The sequence below is a fragment of the Geotrypetes seraphini genome, chromosome 4, assembly GCF_902459505.1.
Source record: "Geotrypetes seraphini chromosome 4, aGeoSer1.1, whole genome shotgun sequence".
NCBI lineage: Eukaryota > Metazoa > Chordata > Amphibia > Gymnophiona > Dermophiidae > Geotrypetes > Geotrypetes seraphini.
The window spans coordinates 294,472,923-294,492,832 of record NC_047087.1 but is presented as its reverse complement, the minus strand read 5'-3'; the positions used below and the strand labels follow the sequence as shown (position 1 = coordinate 294,492,832).

The 19,910-nt window shown below is 44.4% G+C and overlaps 1 protein-coding gene across 2 annotated transcripts in view; it reads right to left on the bottom strand.

The window, feature by feature from the left end:
• WBP1L (WW domain binding protein 1 like) overlaps positions 1–19,910 on the bottom strand; it is a 94,042-nt gene that overhangs the window by 11,148 nt on the left and 62,984 nt on the right. The gene's annotated exons all lie outside the window — the stretch shown is intronic.

Sequence of the window (19,910 nt, the reverse complement as noted above, 5' to 3'; positions counted from 1 at the left end):
AGCAAAAACAAAATCAGCATTAAAGACATGGAGCCGCTATCTAAGCCAGGGATGGGCAATCACGGTCCTTGAGGGCCACAAGCAAGTCGGGTTTTTCAAGATTTCCACAAAGAATATGCATGAGACTAATTTACATGGACTGCTTCCACTGTATGCAAATCAATCTCATGCATATCCATTGTGAAAATCTTGAAAACCCAACTGGGCTGTGGCCCTCAAGGACCATGATTGCCCACACCTGGTATAGGCCATGCGACTGAGGGTTCTGTCAATCCCATTCCTATAAAGAGATTATTTTCTTCTAGAGGACACAGTAGGTCTGCCAGGTGGTTAAGAAACCTGTGCTGGGTGCTGCTGCTGCTTTGGTTGGCGGTGAGGGGAGAAAGGCAGGCCCAGGGCCTTATAAGCACTTAAAAGTGGCCCTGAGAATGTCCCCTCTTTCCTGCCTCTCTCCAGAGCTCCCTTTTTCTTCCCATCTTAATTCTCCCATCTCCTCTCAATCCTTCCAGAGTCTCAACCCCCTTTGCCATATCTTTCCTGCATTTTTTTCCTCCCCTCCAGTCTTTTCTTTTTCCCTCCTTCTCCCTACCATCTCTCTCCTCACCTCTCCCTGTGTACAAGTTTATTTAAAATTTGCTAAATCACCTATAGTTTCTAGGCAGTTTACAGCTTAAAAATAGGGGTAGCTTTACAATAACCAATACATTTAAGGATAGTAGACATGACAAACTAACTTGAACAACAGGATAAGAAGGGAGAACTACAATGTTGAAAAGGAAAGAAACAATTAGGGCAAGAACAAAAGGTATGGCTGAATAAAATGATTGGATAAAAGGAAAGCGTTCCCTTATAAAAAAAGATCTTTAAAAAAAAAAAAAAAGAAAAAGTTATTCTTAATTCAGATGTCGTCTTTTGCCAATTGAGTCCTCTTCTAGAGCACTGTTCTTCAACTGCTGGTCCTCAGGAAATTTCTGCTGGTCTGTGCAGGGCCGGCAAGATTAAGGTGACCGTTTTCAGACCTCCTGTCCCGTTGTGCTCGGGAACAACGGGCTAGGCGATCATTTCCTGTCCCTACCTGTCGCGCAAAAAAAAAAAAGCCTCCCTCCTTCCTTTCTCCCGGTCCCCTGCTTTTACCGCCCTGCTGCTGCTAAAGCCGACAGGAAGTCTTCTTTCCAACATCAATTCTGCCTGCCTGGCCCAAAACGTCCTCTCCGACGTCAGAATTGACATCGGAAAGAAGACTTCCTGTTGGCTTTAGCAGCAGCAGCAGGGCGGTAAGAGCAGGGGAAAGGAAGGAGGGAGGCTTTTTTTTTTTTGCACGGCAGGGAGGGAAGGAGGCAGGCAGGCTGGCTTTGGCCAGGGAGAGAGGGAGGTAGACAGGCTGGCTTCGGGGGTGGGACAAAGTGTGGAAGGCAGTGAGAGGGACATGGGAAGGAGGCACTGGGGGCATTAAGGACATGGGAAGGAGGCATTGGGGGCACTAAAGACATGGGAAGGAAGCACTGGGGGCACTAAAGACATGGGAAGGAGGCACTGGGGGCACTAAAGACAGGGCACTAAGGACATGGGAAGGAGGCACCGGGGGCACTAAAGACAGGAAGGGGCACTAAGGACATAGGAAGGAAAGAGGGAGGGAATAGAAAAGGACAATTCTTGGGCCCGAGTGCAGAAAGAAAGAAATGAAAGAAAGGATACACAGACAGAAGGAAACGCAACAAGAGACTCATGAAATCACCAGACAGCAAAGGTAAGAAAAATGATTTTATTTTCAATTTAGTGATCAAAACGTGTCAGTTTTGAGAATTTATATCTGCTGTCTATATTTTGCACTATATTTGTCTAGTTTTCTATAGTTACTGAGGTGACTGAGCTCGCAGAGATGGGGCGGAAACGGGGTTTTTTAATTTGAGTCCTAGTAGTTTGCCGGTCCACAAAATAATTATTTTATTTTTGCCGGTACACGGGTGTAAAAAGTTTGAAAAACACTGTTCTAGAGTGTTGGCAGTCTTGTTAGATTCCTCTTTCCATTGTCAAGTAACTCATCTCATAAAGCAGTTACTTACCGTAACAGGTGTTATCCAGGGACAACAGGCAGATATTCTCTACATGTGGGTGACGTCACCGACGGAGCCCCCTAGCGGACGTTTTCGCAAGCAGACTTGCTTGAAGACCTTCAAGCTTGAGATTGGCCCGTGCATGCGTGCGTGCCCCTCCCGCCTGGTCTAGGGCATACAGTGTGGCCTCAGATCAGATAGCAAGCAAAGAAGCCAACCATGGGGAGGTGGGTGGGTTGCGAGAATATCTGCCTGCTGTCCCTGGATAACACCTGTTACGGTAAGTAACTGTGCTTTATCCCAGGACAAGCAGGCAGCATATTCTCTACATGTGGGAGACCTTCAAGCTAACCAGAATGGGATAGAGGGAGAGTTGGCAAATTAGGAGAACAGATTTTGCAAAACTGACTGGCCGAATGGCCATCACACCTGGAAAAAGCATCCAGACAGTAGTGCGAGATAAACGTATGAACCGAGGATCAAGTAGCAGCCTTACAGATTTCCTCAATCGGAGTCAAGCGGAGGAAAGCAACAGACGCCGCCATCGCTCTGACCTTGTGGCCTGTGACACAACCCGGCAGGGAGAGACCAGCCTGAGCGTAACAGAAAGAGATACAAGCGGCCAACCAGTTAGAAATGGTCCACTTAGAAACAGAGCGACCCAAGCGATTAGGATCGAAAGAGAGGAACAGCTGAGGAGCAGAGCGCTTCAAGTAGAAGGCCAGCACACGCTTACAATCAAGAGAATGCAGAGCCACTTCTCCAGGGTGAGAATGGGGCTTCGGAAAAAAACACAGGAAGAACGATGGATTGGTTGATATGAAACTCAGAAACAACCATAGGCAAGAACTTAGGATGGATACGGAGATCCACCTTAACATGATGGAAGACAGTGAAAGGTGGATCCGCAACCAAGGCTTGAAGCTCACTGACCTGACGGGCAGAAGTGAAAAGCAATAAGAAACACAACCTTCCAAGTAAGATACTTCAAGTGAGTCCGCGCAAGCGGTTCGAATGGGGGTTTCATCAATTGAGCAAGGACCACGTTAAGATCCCAAACCACAGGAGGAGGTTTAAAAGGTGGATAAATGTAGAAAAGGCTTTTCCTGAAGCAGGAAACCACAGGATGAACAGAGATAGGCTTCCTGTCAATTGGCTGATGAAAAGCAGCAATGGCACTGAGGTGGATTCGAACTGAAGAGGACTTGAGTCCAGCGCCAGACAAGTGTAAAAGATAATCCAGGACAGCAGATAAGGGGGCAGACAGCGGCTCTTGCTGTCAAGTAGCACACCAGGAAGCAGTAGACTCCTTCTGAGATGCCTCCAGCACAGGTTGTGAGAACTGGAATGAAGGCATTAAGTCTCGAAGAACCAAGCCGTCAAGTGCAGAGACTGTAGGTCGGGACGAAGAAGAGAACCTCGACTCTGTGTAAGCAGAGAAGGAAAAACAGGCAGAAGAAGAGGCTCCCTGGAACTGAGTTGCAAAAGAAGGGAGAACCACAGCTGCCAGGGCCACCAAGGAGCTATCAGAATCATGGTGGATGCGAGGACTTGAGTCTGATGAGAGTTTTCAGAATCAGAGGGAATGGAAGGAACACATACAGAAACAGGTTCGTCCAATCCAGCAGGAAAGCATCCGCCTCGAGTCTGAGAGGGGTGTAAACCCTGGAGCAGAAGCGGGAACTTGTGATTGAGGGGGGACGCGAACAGATCGACGTCCAGAGTTCCCCAATGACAAACACCTGACGCAGGGTCAAGGAATGGATGGACCATTCGTGAGGCTGCAGGAGACGAATCAACTTGTCCACCAGACAATTGTGCTGGTCCTGAATGTAGACCGCTCGAAGGAATATGTTGCGGAGGATGGCCCAATCCCAGAGCCGCATCGCCTCCTGGTGCAGGGACCGGGACCCCGTTCCCCCCTGTTTGTTGATATAATACATGGCGACCTGGTTGTCTGTGCGGACCAGCACGACTCGGTTGCGAAGCAGGTGACAAAAAGCTTCCAGGGCGAGGAAAATCGCTCGAAGTTCCAGTAGATTGATGTGATAAAGGTGGTCGGCACTGGACCAAAGACCCTGAGTGTGAAAACCTTCCAGATGAGCCCCTCAAGCATAGGTCGACGAATCCATCATGAGAACCTTCTGCGGAGGAGGAGCATGAAACAGAAAACCTCTGGAAAGATTGGAAGAGAGCATCCACCAACGGAGAGACTGCTTCAACAAAGGAGTCACGACAATGAGTCGAGAGACAAGATCCCAATCCTGGTTCCATTGGGACACTAGAGTCCATTGAGGAATATGGAGGTGAAAAGGAGTCACATGAACTGTGGAGGCCATGTGACCTAAGAGGACCATCATGAGCCAAGCCGGGGCCGGGGACAGATGGGCTACCCTCCGGCATAAGCGAACAAGGGCCTCCTGCCGAGGCAAGAAGGAGCATAGACGAGCCGCATCCAGGACCGCTCCGATAAATTCCAGAGACTGAGACGGGCAGTGCTGAGACTTGGGAAAGTTCACTTTGAAACCGAAGCTCTGAAGGAGCAAGATGGTTTGATTCGTCGCTCGCAGCACTTCGTGGCGAGAGGATGCCTTGATCAACCAGTTGTCGAGGTAGGGAAACACCTGCAGGCCTTGGAGACGCAGGACCACAGCAACCACAACTAGACATTTTGTGAAGACCCTTGGCAAGGCCGCCAGGCCGAAGGGAAAAACACTATACTGGAGATGGAGATCCCCCACCCAGAATCTCAGTTACCGGCGAGAGGCCGGGTGTATCGGAATGTGCGTGTACGCCTCTCTGAGGTCCAGCGAGCACAGCCAGTCCCCCTAGTCCAAGAGGGGGTACAACATAGGAAGGGTGAGCATTCTGAACCGTTCCCTGACCAGAAACTTGTTCAGAGCATGGAGGTCCAGGATTGGACGCAGATCCCCCATCTTCTTGGGTACTAGAAAGTACTGGGAATAAAATCCGGTGTTCCACTGGTCCAGGGGAACCTCCTCAATCGCCCGAAGGTGAAGAAGGGCCTGAGTTTCCTGCAGAAGAAGAGGCAACTGAAGCTGAGCAGAAGGAAACTCTCTTGGAGGCAGGTCCAGGGGTACGTGACTGAAGTGAAGGGAGTACCCTTCCCGGATGATAGAAAGCACCCAACTGTCGGTGGTAAGACTGGGCATAGAAATGATGGAGACGACCCCTGATGGGAAGGGGGGGAAGGCTCCAGGAGGAAGGGAGCCTGAAGGCTCAGACCGGAATTGTTAAAAAGACGGCCCAGTCTTCGCCAGAGCCGGCGGCTAGGCCTTAGTTTGACGCCGCTACTGTTGCTACGGCCGCTTCGAAGGAGGCCGAGAGAAGGCAGGAATAGATTTCTGTGGGAACCTCCGGAAAGGAATTTTGTATTGCCGAGCCGGAGGGCCTTCGGTTTCAGTTTCACCAGGGAGGCGAAGGACCGTTCATGGTCCGAGAGGCGCTTGGTGGCCGCTTCGATGGAATCATCGAAGAGCTCATGACCCACACATGGGAGATTGGCAAGACGATCCTTTAGATTCGGATCCATATCCGCAATCCGGAGCCAAGCGAGGCGATGCATGGCGATCGCAAAGGCCGTGACCCTCGATGACAACTCGAAGGCGTCGTAGGTCGCCTGAAACATATAAAGGCGGAGCTGGGAGAGGGTCTCCTCAAGGAGACTAAACTCCTGACGTCGAGAATCCGGCACAGCTTCCCAGACCGAGCAGCGGGCATCCACACAGAACCGGAGGTAGGACGTGAAGATAACATTATAGTTGAAGACACGATTCGCCATCATTGAATTTTGATAGACGGAAACCAAATTTGTCCATCATACGGCCCTCCCTACCCAGAGGGACAGCAGCGTAAACCTTCGAGGGGTTAGACTTCTTCAAGGAAGACTCAACCACCAAGGATTGGTGAGAAAGCTGAGAACTTTCAAACCCCTTAACCGGGATCGTCCGGTAACGTGACTCCAACTTAGAGGGAATGGCTGTGACCGCATATGGGGTCTCCAGGTTCCGGAGAAAAGTCTGCTGGAGAACCTAGTGCAATGGTAATCGTAGCGCCTCATGGGGCGGATGATCAACACCCATTTCCGCCAGGTATTCCTGGGTATAACGGGACTCAGACTGGAGGTCCATGTTCAAGGCCCTACCCGTCAGAGATGAAACGAGTAAACGAGGAGTTTCGAGAAGAAGACACATCCTCCTGAGGAGACCCCAAAGCAAGATCTGGGGACAGCCGAGAAAGAGGGAGAAATTTCCCTCGAATAGTAAGCTGGTGCCTCAGAGTCCCGTGAATGGGAGACCGAAGAGGCTCGACTAAAGTGTTTGGGGGGGCGTTTAGGAACTACCCCGTGCAAGATGGACCGGGGAAGACCCTGGGATCTGAAGAAACAGCTGGCGAAGCCTCGGAGAAGATGGGGCAAAGGAAAATTCCTCCACTGGTTTTGAAGAAGACCCCTTAGAGGCTGTCAGCCGCCTCGATGGGGAACACACACTAGAATCCAACTCGAGGACAAGCATGTGCCTGGAAGGTTTCATGGTTGGAGACCTGCCCCGAAGGAGAAGACCGGGGCTTTTTAGGAGGGGCAAGCCGCGACATAGCAGCGGGGGAAAAATGGGCCCCTGGCCTGGACCCCTGAAAAGTCACAAGTGACTCAGGGGATGAAGAATCACTCGAGGGAACCTGGCGAGTCTTGCGGGCATGGCTTCGAGATATGAAGGGACGCTCAAGTTGGTCAGAACGAGACTGGGTCGAGACCGAGGTCAGAGGTGTCGAAGTCGGGACCAGTTGGCTCACCACCGAGAAAAGCTGCGTGGTAAGTATAGCCTTAAGCATGTCCTCCAACATAGGCACCGAGACCAAAGTTGGTTGGGTCTTAGGTGCAGCAGTGCGCTCCTTCGGGGCCGACCTCGAGGAAGAGTATTCCCTACATGAGGAGGCACGTTTAGAGTGATGTCTCGAAGACACCAATGAGGCTGCACTGACATAAGACTCCTAGGTAGGCTTCTTTGCCGGCACACCTGAGGAGGAAAGAGGAGACTTACCTGAGGCCGGAGTAGCAGGAGGAGCCGAGGGCCGGAGCCTTCGAGGCCAAAGAGGACTTTGAGGCCGAGGCACCTAACGAGGGCACCGAGGCCGAGCTCGAGGCCTGTCCCGCAGGATCCATTGGGCCAAAGAGTTGGAGAATCTTGGCCACCCTCCTACGAAAAGCCCGCGGTTGCAAAGTCGCACAACAGGGACACGACTCAGCACGGTGCTCTGCATCCAGGCACTCCACACACCAATGATGAGGATCGGTGATGGAGATAAGCCAGTTGCACTTAGTACAGTTTTTAAACCCGGAACGAGGCCGGGCCATAAGAAGAAAATAGGGCCGCGGCCCCGTGAGGCCAGGCAGCCAGAGTAAGACCGGGAACCAGGTCAAAAAGGTACGAACCGAAAAACAAATAAAAAGAAGAAAAACACAGACGCGAGCACAGCGACTCAAAAGAAACTAACCAAACAAGTTGCGGTGCAAGAGGGACAACGATATCGCGCAAAGCAAGGAAGCAGTCCTTCTGGCTCCACGGAAAACAGAGAACTGAGGTCACGCTGAGGAGACGCATGCCCTAGACTGGGCGGGAGGGGCATGCACGCATGTGCGGGCCAATCGCAAGCTTGAAGGTCTTCAAGCAAGTCTGCTTGCGAAAACGTCCGCTAGGGGGCTCCATTGTGACATCACCCACATGTAGAGAATATGCTGCCTGTTTGTCCTGGGATAAAGTTTTTTCAGCTTACGCACACTGAAAAGCGTTCCGTCACTTATTTTACCAATGTCATTTTGCAGTATTGGTCCAGTCCATTATTCTGCCGCAACTAGATTATTGTAATTCCATTTACACAGGTTTAAATAAAAGTAACGAGAAAAAACTCCAGCTAATTCATAATACTGCCACAAGGCTGATCTTTGGAAAAACAAACTTTAACATGTGTCACCTTTACTGAGGTGTTTACATTGGCTTTCTTTTCAATTGAGAGTTCAGTTTAAATGTGCCTGCATAGTTTTCAAGATTATACATGGACACTCTGATCCTTTGTCTTTAAACTCCGAGACCTTCAGTTTGTAGAACGATTCACGTATATAAGCATTCCTTTCCTTCGATAAAAGGTATCAAATAGACTAGTAAAATTTCCCATTCTCTTTCCTACTGAGCATAGCCCCTCCTACTGTATTGACCTTTATTGTCTCTCTCTCCTATCGCCAGTTGTGTTTCTCCCCTATTCCCCTTGTTTCAATATATGTCATTTAAGTCCGTTGTTGTCCAATTATGTCCCCTCCCCACTTGATTTTATCTTTTCATGACTTTGTACACCGCTTAGACATTTTAAACAGTATATCAAATTTTAAATAAAACTTGGATCTCCTCCTGGAGAGATGATGTCACTACTGGAAGAGGCATTGGAATGGAAGCAGTTTGTTGTATCAGATGTTGGGATATGGAAGACCTCAATAACAAGGCATGCCTAAGAGGAGACATCAGCTGAATGGAAGTAGAGTGGCCCTCTGTGAGTCTCCAGCTCTCCTTCACCTTATCTCCCCCCTGTCCAGCATCTCCCCTTTGTCTTTTTATTCCTCTTAAATAGCCAATGTTTTTCCTCTGTCTCCTTATCGCCCATTGTGTCCCTATTCCCATCTTTCTAGGGGCCTAGCATCCCATATGTTACACAGCATTGATCTCCCCTTCTTCAACTATCAATTGAGCGGACTGCTGTACTGTCATGACCCCATTTGTCCATTCAGGACAGTGGCAAAGCTAACACCAATGAAGCACACTGAAGCTTCTGCTAGTCCTGTTCCTCCAATGCAGACTTTCTATTTGGGGAAGGGGGTGGGGAACCAGCAGAGACTTTAGTGTGCTAAGAATTGACAAGATCCATGTATTTCTTTAGTCATTGATTCTGTCATAAGTCCTAGGTGGGTGGGAAAATGGTCTTAAGTCCTACAGTGGATGGAAAGGAGTCATCAAATATCTGACTTGAGATGGAGGATTATAGATTAGGTTGTAGTAGGGTGGGAAACTATAAGAGGTATTTAAATTATAAAGAGCAGAGCTGAATTTATAGACTAAATATAGTAGTCTTGAGGGGGCTGAATGCTGAAATAGAGTGGATGCTCGTTTAGTGTAGAATCTCTGCGATAGGCTTAGAGATCAGCCGACTTAGATTTGAAAGATAAAAGTTCTCCTATACATGCTGCCATCATCTCTGATAAGCGGGAAGGTTAGGAGATGTCAGCACAGTAGTGAAAAAGTAGTTTTAAGATTTTAATTTAAAACTGTTTAAAATACTGATTATTTGAAACACATTCAAATATGAAGGGGGCAAGCCTTTAAACAGCAATGAAACCATGCCAGTGGAATGCCCTTCACATGACTCAGATTTACTTTGAAGATAAGTTTGATTTATTTCATTGAAGCGTTGATGTAAAAGCTTTAAAGTAACAAAATATTTTAAATTATTTAAACTATGAAAATATGAAAATCCGTTCCAAGAGCATGCTCGTAATCCAAAATGCTCGTTTACCAAAGCGTTTCCCCATAGGAAATAATGGAAACTCGCTTTGATGCGTTCCCCCCCCTTGAGAACCGGCATTGCTCCCCTCGAAGGCCTCCCCCTGCGATCAGGCACCCCCCCTGCGATCTGGCACCCCCCCTTCCTCGAACCGGCAGGCCTTGAGCATGCTCAGATGCTCAAGGCCCAGCAGACGAGGAGGCCGATCAAGAGTGCCCAGATGAGGGTAAGAAGCGGTGGGGGTGCCCAATTGTGTCAGGGGGGATGTCGGATCGTGTCGGGGGGGTGCCCAATCGTGTCAGGTCGGATTATGTCGGGGGTGCCCAATCGTGTTGGGGGGGTCGGATCGTGGCGGGGGGGGTTCCGGTTCGAGGCAGGGGGAGTGCCGGATCGCAGGGGGGGGGGGGTGCTCGTAAATCGAGCCATGCTCGGTTTCCGAGGCACTGATTTTGCAAATGTTTTGCTCGTCTTGCAAAACACTCGCAAACCGGTGCACTCGTAAACCGAGGTACCACTGTATGTATGTATATGTGTATGTATATATATATATATAAAATGGACTCTCCTAATTTGATTTTCATATATCCCCCCTTTTTTAAAAAAAAAAAAAAAAAATTATTTATACATATACATACATATATATATATATATATATATATATATATATATATAATATATACACACACATATACATATATACATATAATTTATTTATTTTTATTATTATTATTATTTTTTTAAAAAGGGGTTGGGGAGATATATGAAAATCAAATTAGGAGAGTCCATGATAATTTGGCATGTAAAACCTAAGCAGTGATGAAGTTTTGAGTTGCTTCAGGTGATATCACTGAGGCTCCGGTAAGGAAGTTTGAATCATTTTGAAGTAAATAGCTGCGGAAGAAAAATGGAGGGAGCACTTATTGCCTATCACAGTAAGTTAATTTTAATGAGGTAAAAAGCAAAGCTAGCTTAAAAAATTTGCACTAATTCTAAAAACTAGGCCAACAATGTGTTTTTTTACAGGTCTGTAGGCTGCAGGTGCTGGTCTGCAAGCTGCCATTATGGCTAATACAGCCTGTCCCAGCAGGGAATGAAGGGATAAGGAGCTCTAGGGGAAAACAAAACAAAACTTAAGTTTTCTTTTTTGGGTAACATGTTTAAACCTAACCCTGAATAAGAGTTGGGACACTGCCAGCGTTTTTGGCAGTACAGATGCAGCCCTTCCTCCTCCTCCTTCATCTGCTCTAGCGAATCTTTAGTAGGTTGCTTAGCGGCTGCAAGTGTGCCAAGCTCATTCTCTGGTAAAAGCGGCTATCCTCTGCCAGTGGCACTCAACTGCAGCTTGCTTCTACTGCTACTGCTGCCACAGCCTCCTATTCCTCTGGAGTTTGGCTTCTTGCACTAAAGAGCTGAAGTGCATGCTAATACCACAAATTCTTACTCTCCTCCATGGTGGAGAAGAGATTTTGTATTACAGGAAGTTAAAAAAAAAAAAAAAAAAGCAAGCGTGCGTTTGGAAAGCAAGTAGAATGTTAGGAATTATCAAGAAAGGAATGGAAAACAAAGATGAAAATGTTATAAATGCCCTTGTATTGCTCTATAGTACAGCCGCACCTCAAATACTGTGTGCAATTCTGGTTACCATATCTCAAAAAGATATAGCAGGTACAGAGAAGGGTGACAAAAATTATAAAAGGGTTGGGACTACTTCCCTATGAGGAAAAGCTAAAGCAGCTAGGGTTTTTCAACTTGGAAGAAAGACGGCTCAGGGATGAAGGCTGCTTCTCAAATGTAATAAAAAAAGCACTGGTGTTTGTAGTGAAATCAACAATTGCGTCTGTTCAATGAAGCAGCCTTCATTATGAACTTTTGGAGCGCTTTATTCATAGATGCCATCGTTGTACTCATGAAAAGTGTGAATCCATTTCTGCCCTTGAAGAAGGATCGAAACAGAGCTCTGTTGGGCAGTCACTACAATTCCTTTTTGATTCAGACAAGTTTTGGGGGATTTTTTTGTTCTTCATCGATTGTGAATTTTTGAAATTCATGGTCACCTTATATGATTTTTCAAGCAGGGTTGACGCATAGACTGTTCGTATATCATTGAGTGGACCCATCTCAAAAAGAGCACTTTGTATATATTTGGATACATTTAGCTTGCATTAAATCACAAAGGACATTATGGATGTACAGAGCGGACTCATTTAGGCATGAGTTTCATCAATACCACGTTTGAGATATCATCTTGGGTTGAACTTCCTTTGTTACCTAGAGCAGTTCTCCAGTACTGAAGTCTCTCCAACAAATTTTACCCCCTGAAGTTTTCACATATGTGCCTTCATTTAAGACTGGCCCACGGGGAATATTCCCTTAAGAATATTTATAAAATATATTTTTCTGCCTGTTTTTGTTTTGTACTGTTTAGTCTACTAGTAGTTTATTTTTATTAATAACTTGTTATACCGCTTGTTCTTATGACAGGTCCAAGTGGTTTACAAATACAAAATATTTAAAGGAAAAGAAGTCCATTTTAAAAATAGGACAGACCTATAGAAAACAAGGAGATATACAAATTCATTCTTACATGCTGAATACTGGAACAGCATCTTCAGTCTTTGACAACACATCTTCATGAGGTAAATATTTTCAGACTGCAACCCTGTGCCACCAAGTTTATACATAGCCTGCCCACCTGTTTAGTATATCATATTCCCTAAAGCCTTCACATTGGCTCTTCCTATTCAGAGTTTCCTGCTGACAATATTAGGCTACACCACACATTATGAAATGGCTTATATTTAGCTTGGACCAGGATCTTGAACCTGACACTCTTCCTTGTTTCCAAAACTAAGCCTCCTGTTACGTGCCCAAATGCTCATAGGAACCACTCCCTCGATTTCATGATAAGGTATGGTGTTTTAGGAGGCATACTCAGCCAAGTTCTTAATTTTATTTTGTTGATCAAGAAAAACACCTCTTCTTTCTACCCCTCTCCAAGAAATTAACAAATCATAGAACAGATATCAGAATACCTTTGTGAAAGGCACAATATTTTTAGGGGGTGATTTCAATATTGTACCAAACCCAAACCTCAACTTAGATCATTCTAAAGGGAAGGGAGAACACAACCGAACACACAGAAAAGCCTTATTGAAATTGGTTAAAGATCTTGAATTGATTGATGTTTGGCGTTTACACCTTCCTTTAAGCTGAGATTACACGCATTATTCTCATGCAAGGTAGACATATACTCTAATAGATCGACTTTGGCATTCTAGGCAATCTTGGAGTTCATTTAAAGTTACCATCATAGCCCCAATACAGATTTCTGATCATTCACCTATTAGGATTTTGACAGAGTTTCAAGACAGTGTATCATCAACTCGTTTTTGGAAATTAAATGATTATCTCTTGGGAGATCAAGTAATATGTGATGATCTTAAAGATGTTTTGTTTAAATATTTAGATGATAATGACAAAGGGGAAGTTACTGATAGTCTCCTATGGGATGCTTTAAAAGTGGTCTTGAGGGGCCATCTTATAAAATAGGGTTCTAGGAAAAAGAGAGGGAAAAACTTAGAACATCAACATAAGTGTTTCCCCTCTAAATCTATTTGTCTAAAATTAAAGCAAGTTTGGGCAGAATTGAGTGCCTTGCAGGAGGTCTGACTACAGTATCAAAAGGCAAGGGCCAAACAACATTTGGCTAGCTAGATATTTAAGGGGGAAAAGAAAAGAAAAATCAGGTAATACAGAAAATTAAAGGGCCTAATGATGAATTGATTTATGAAGACGATAAGATTCGAAAAGCATTTCAAATGTTTTATAAGAATCTATATACTGAATCTGAATTGGGGGGGGGGGACAGGAACAAATAAAAACATATTTAGATCGGATTAAATTACCAAAGCTTACCAAGGAAGAAAAAATTAAATCAGACCTCCTTATAACAATACAAGAAATTCTAAAGGTTATAAAAACTTTACAATTGAATAGTTCTCCAGGCCTAGATGGCTTTTCTCCTTGTTTTCATAAATGTTTTGGTAACTTGGTGGGTCCTTTGTTGGTTCGAGTTGGTAATGGATTGCTGGGGGGAAACTTATTGCCACCAAGCATGAGGGAAGCGGGTATCTCAGTTATACTGAAACCACACCTGGAAAAGATCCAGCATCATTTTCCTCATACCGTTCTATTTTCCTTTTAAATGTAGATTAAAGTTAATAGCCAAAGTGATAGCTGATGAAAACTTTAGTCCTCCCCAAATTAATACATATTGATCAATCCGGGTTTGTTATAAAGTGGCAGGTAGGGGACAATATCTCTAGACTCTGATTATAATGTGGAGATCTCAGGAGTCAGATATTCCTTTTTTCCTATCATCAACTGACCCAGAGAAGGCATTTGATAGGGTCCTCTGGTTTTTTTTATGGCAGGTATTGCAGAAGGTGGGAGTGGGGATGGGATTATGTACCTGGATTCATAAATTGTATGACTCTCCAGCTGCACAAGTCAAGGTAAATGGTGGTTATTCTAGTTTGTTTGAAATTCATAAGAACATAAGAATTACCGCTGCTGGCTCAGACCAGTGGTCCATCATGCCCAGCAGTCCGCTCATGTGGCAGCCCTCTGATCAAAGACCAGCACCCTAACTGAGACTAGTCCTACCAGCGTACGTACTTGTTCATTATGAACTTGTCTAACTTTGTCTTGAATCCCTGGAGGGTGTTTTCCCCTATGACAGACTCCGGAAGAGCTTTCCAGTTTTCTACCACTCTCTGGGTGAAGAACTTCCTTACGTTCGTACGGAATCTATCCCCTTTCAATTTTAGAGTGCCCTCTCGTTCTCCCTACCTTGGAGAGGGTAAACAACCTGTCCTTATTTACTAAGTCTATTCTCTTCAGTACCTTGAATGTTTTGATCATGTCCCCTCTCAATCTCCTCTGTTCAAGGGAGAAAAGGCCCAGTTTCTCTAATCTTTCACTGTACGGCAATTCCTCCGGCCTCTTAACCTTCTTAGTCGCTCTTCTCTGGACCCTTTCAAGTAGTACCACGTCTTTCTTCATGTACGGTGACCAGTGCTGGACGCAATACTCCAGGTGAGGGCGTACCATGGCCCGGTACAGCGGCACGATAACCTTCTCCGATCTGTTCATGATCCCCTTCTTTATCATTCCTAGCATTCTGTTTGCCCTTTTCGCCGCCGCCGCACATTGAGTGGACGGCTTCCTCGACTTGTCAATCATAACTCCCAAGTCTTTCAGAGGGTGACCAGGCAAGGTTGCCTACTCTCACCTCTCTTGTTTGCCTTTTCAATAGTACTTTTTGCTCAATGTACAAGAGATAACTCATAGGGTTTTCAATATGGTTCTTTACATCATAAAATGGCACTTTTTGCTGATGATATTTTGTTCTATGTGCAGCAACCCCAGTGGACCCTACCAGAAATTATGAGAAAATTACAACTTTATAGTAAAGTGGTGGGATTTAAAATCAATTATAATAAATCAGAAATTATAGGAATTACAACCTCCCCTCGGGTTGAGGAAGAACTTCATAAAAGCTTTCCATTTAATTGATAAGATAACTTGGTGTTCAAATTACTAGAAATTTGTCATTGTTATATTCAAGTAACTATGAAGTTTTATGGAATAATATTAGATATGATTTAAGTAAATGGAGAACTTTATGGCTATCATGGGGGGCAACAGGGCTTAAAATGAATGTATTATCCCCTTATGCTTTCTTTTTCAAACTTTACCTCTATTGATTCCAAAAACGACTAGAGTTATTTCAACAAGATTTATCTAGATTTGTGTGGGGCAAGGAATCCCCAAGATTGTCTAGATCCTTAATGTGGCAAGGACCTGAGTGGGGAGGGAAGATGAATGCCTAATATAACGTGGTATTATTGGGTAGCTCAAATTAAACAAATATTTGATTGGTAATACTTTCCTGATAAACCAGGAGTATTAATAAAAACAAGCTAGCTCTCTGAATTTTCCTTTGTGTCATTTAATCTGGGCATCCCATTTGAAAACCTTATTACAAAGGAGAAGTATTAAAAATCCATTTGTCTCCCACTTGTTGGAGCTTTGGTATAAGATATGAAGATCTTTTTGTGGAAATAATGTACCCTTTTCTTCTTCAGCTATTCAAGCAGGTAGAGAAGGGGGAGTATTTACAAGAAGGGCGCATCAGGGGTTAATAAGGTTTGGGCAGCTTATTGATAATGGGGAAATAATACCCTTTGCAGAATTACAGAAAATTTATCAATTATCTTCAGGAGATATATTCCTATATTTACAGGTAAAACTTTTCATTCAAAATCAAGGGTGGTTGAGGAACAACCAAATGGAATCTAAGAACTTAGAAAAACTGTACTTGGAGTTCCAAATAAGACAAAGATCAACCACAATGTTTTATAGATTTTTTTAATAACAGCAAATTTAATAGACACAAATTTATGATATCTTGGGAAGCTGATATAGGGCTTCAATTAACCAAATCAGAATGGAAAAGAATATTTATGGAGGTATCTAAATCTTCTAGATGCGTGCTGATTAAGGAAAATGCAGATAAAGTTCTCATTCACTGGTACTATACTCCTGATCGAATCTGTGCTATGTACCCTCAGGCTGCAAAAAGATGTTTGTTGGAGATGCATGGCTGCTAAAGGAACGTACATATCATCATATTTGGTGGTCATGTAATCTTATACAATGTTTCTGGTTCTTTGTTATCAAATATATTTCTAAGGGTTTGGGTTTCTCTATACATTTAGATCCAAAAGCTTGCTTACTAGGTCTATATAATATGAAGGGGCTCACAAACAGATCTGAGAAGGTTATCATGCCGCTGAACCAGGCCATGGTGCGCCCTTACCTGGAGTACTGCATCCAGCACTGGTCACTGTACATGAAGGAGGTCACGGTACTACTCGAAAGGGTCCAGAGAAGAGCGACTAAGATGGTTAAGGGGCTGGAGGAGTTGCCATACAGCAAAAGATTAGAGAAACTGGGCCTCTTCTCCCTCGAGCAGAGGAGATTGAGAGGGGACATGATCGAAACATTCAAGGTACTGAAGGGAATAGACAGTAGATAAGGACAGGTTGTTCACCCTCTCCAAGGTAGGGAGAACGAGAGGGCACTCTCTAAAATTGAAAGGGGATAGATTCCGTACGAACATAAGGAAGTTCTTCTTCACCCAGAGAGTGGTAGAAAACTGGAAAGCTCTTCCGGAGTCTGTCATAGGGGAAAACACTCTCCAGGGATTCAAGACAAAGTTAAACAAGTTCCTGATGAACTGGAACATACACAGGTAGGGCTAGTCTCAGTTAGGGCGCTGGTCTTTGACCAGAGGGCCGCCGTGTGAGTGGACTGCTGGACACAATGGACCACTGGTCTGACCCAGCAGCGGCAATTTTTATGTTCAATGGAAGAGATGAATTAAACGCATATGTTATGCTGCAGCCAAATGTGTGATAGCCTTAAAGTGGAAACAGTCAATAGGCCCTAATATTGGTATATGAAATTGATTGCATTGAAAGCATTGGAACAATTAACAGACAAACATCTTGGTCGTTATGACTTCACAAATGACTTATGGATACAACTGGATCTGATTTTACAGGTTTCCAGTCAAAATTATTGAAATATTTATATGTAAATATAATAAGATGAAAACTTAAGAGCTGTGTTAATAATATGGTTATACTAGAAAGACGATCTAGAGATTAAATGAGTAGGGGGGAGGGAATGAGGGAACAATATATATGTTTATTTTGAGAAAGAAATTGTTCATGTATCATGTTGGTTCAAATAGCCCAGTTAGGGCTTAGAATTTAATATTGGATTTTTGTATTTTAAAGAAAATTTTTCAATAAAAATATATTTTAAAATAAAAAAATATCTCCAGTAGATGGGTACAGTAGTCTGGACTACAGGTTTTATCCCCCTAACCACAGGAAACTTGCAGCAGGCATGTGCATTGGGCAGTGCCCTTCTCCCTCAATTTGTACCAAAGCAATGAATGACTTCTAAATCAAATGGAAACATACCATATCCAAGGTAGAACATCATAACCCACCTACCTGAGTGTAACCAGCACTAACAATTTCTTGCTTCTTATAAGCTTTTGATATAGTGAGCTATTGTATCAATCTTCATCTCTCTTAGATAAGCATCCTATAAGCATTTCTTTACCTATTGGCTGCCCAAAGACAAGCATCTGGAGCACCACAATATAACTGAGACCTTAAGCAGGCATACTCTAACTGGGCAGGTTATCCAGACTACTATACCCATCTACTGGAAGTTTCAACTTTTAATATACCTACCATCAACTGGTATCTAGCTGGTTTACAATAAAATGTTAAAAATAGAGATAGAAAATTATATTTATAAAAGGAGTTAATAAAAGTGTACATTAAGGACATGAACTGGACGAACTTGAGAGTGATGGTAAGAGGGGAAGGGAGGGGTAAAGTTACATAATTAGGAGAAGAAAAGAAAGAAAGGAGAAGAAAAAAAATGGAGATTGAAAGAAGAATGGAGGGAGAGGATAAAACATGTAGGATGGGATCGCTTCATAGAAGCGGTTGGTTGAGTAAGAAGGAAATGCTTTAAGAGCAGATGAAAGCATCTCGAAATAAGAAAGTCTTTAGGCTTATCTTGAATCTATCAAGTTGTTTTTCATGGCGGAGTTGATGTGGTAGAGCATTCCACAATGTTGGGGCAACTACTGAAAAATTTGTTTTTCTAGTGTAGAAGATAATCAAGGTAAGAACCTAATCTTCACTTCCAATGCAAAGGGTACAGTAGTCTGGACTACAGGATGTATCAAATCTAGGGTGGGACAGATGAACCTGCCTGAAGCACTGAGCACCGAAAAGCTGCATGCTGTTGTGCTGTCACATCCACTCTGTAAAATTTCGTAAAAGTATAACAGGTGGTGCATGTAGCTGCCCTACAAATCTGCTCAGGCAGTACAGCCCGGGACTCCATCCATGATAAAGCCACACTTCTTGTGAATGTGCCTTCGCACAATTGGACACTATTTCCCACTGCCAATATATGCAGAAACAACAGACATGCAAATCCATCTGGAAATAGTAGCCTCGGAGGCTGTCTTTCCTAGGTGACTATAGCTTGTCAACACAGAGATGGCTGGACAGGAAAAAAAAAAAAAAAAAAGAGATTTATCACCTCTAAATAACACATAACAACTCTCCTGATATCCAGCAACACCAAATTCTTATCCTGCTGTTTTCTTCCTGTTGACGAAAACACTAGCAACCAGACTTCCTGATTTATATAAAATGTTGACACCACTTTTGGCAGGAAAGAAGGCACAGTGCGCAGAGGCACTCCAGCCTCTGTAAACCTGAGGAAAAGTGTCCCTACATGAGAGAGACTGAAGTTCTGAAACCCTTCTTGCCTAGGCAACAGCCATCAGAAAAACTGTCTTTATGGTGAGATCCATTAGCGATGCCTCCTGCAAAAGTTTGTAAAAGCCCTACAAAGTGCCCATAAGACAATGCAAAGTCTCCATATTGGAAACGATCATCTCGCAGGAGAATGCGAACGTTAACACTCCCTTGAGGAATCTGGCTATTTCAGAATGAGAAGCCAGGGATCTTTTTTTTTCCTTGTTGGTGAAACCACGAGAGGCTTGCCACCTTGAGTGAACCCATCTTCTGGAGCCCTTTCTGAAGAAAACCAAGACAGCTGAAATTGGGGCCTTCGGGCCTCAAATGGCTCCACCATCTGCACCACACACCAGTGCTTCCATGCCTTAGAATAAGCTGCTGGCTTTTTAGCTCATGAGCTATGAGCCACTGTTATGGCCTGCAGGTGATTTTCTGCTCAACAGAACAACTGCTCTTCTTGCTTCAACAGAGCATTCTTGGTACCTCCCCGCCAGTTAACATAAGCCACCACTGAGGCATTGTGTAAGAAGACTGACTGCTTGGCCTTCCAGGACTGACTCCAATGCCTGGAAGTGTTAGACAAATGGCTCAGAGTTCCAATCTGTTGATCGATCATTTTCTCTGCGAGAGTAACCAGTGGCCCTGAACTGGCTGACACTCGCAATGACCACCCCAGCCATACACATTCGCATCTGTTATTAGTATCACCCATGACAAGATGTGAAGAAGTACTCCCTGCATACAGACTCCACCTGGATCCACTACTGTAAACTGTGATGCACTTCCGCTATCCAGGGTAATGGCGTCTAGAAAGAATCTGCCTTCAGAGACTAGCAGAACAGAGCATTCTGTAAATGAGCTT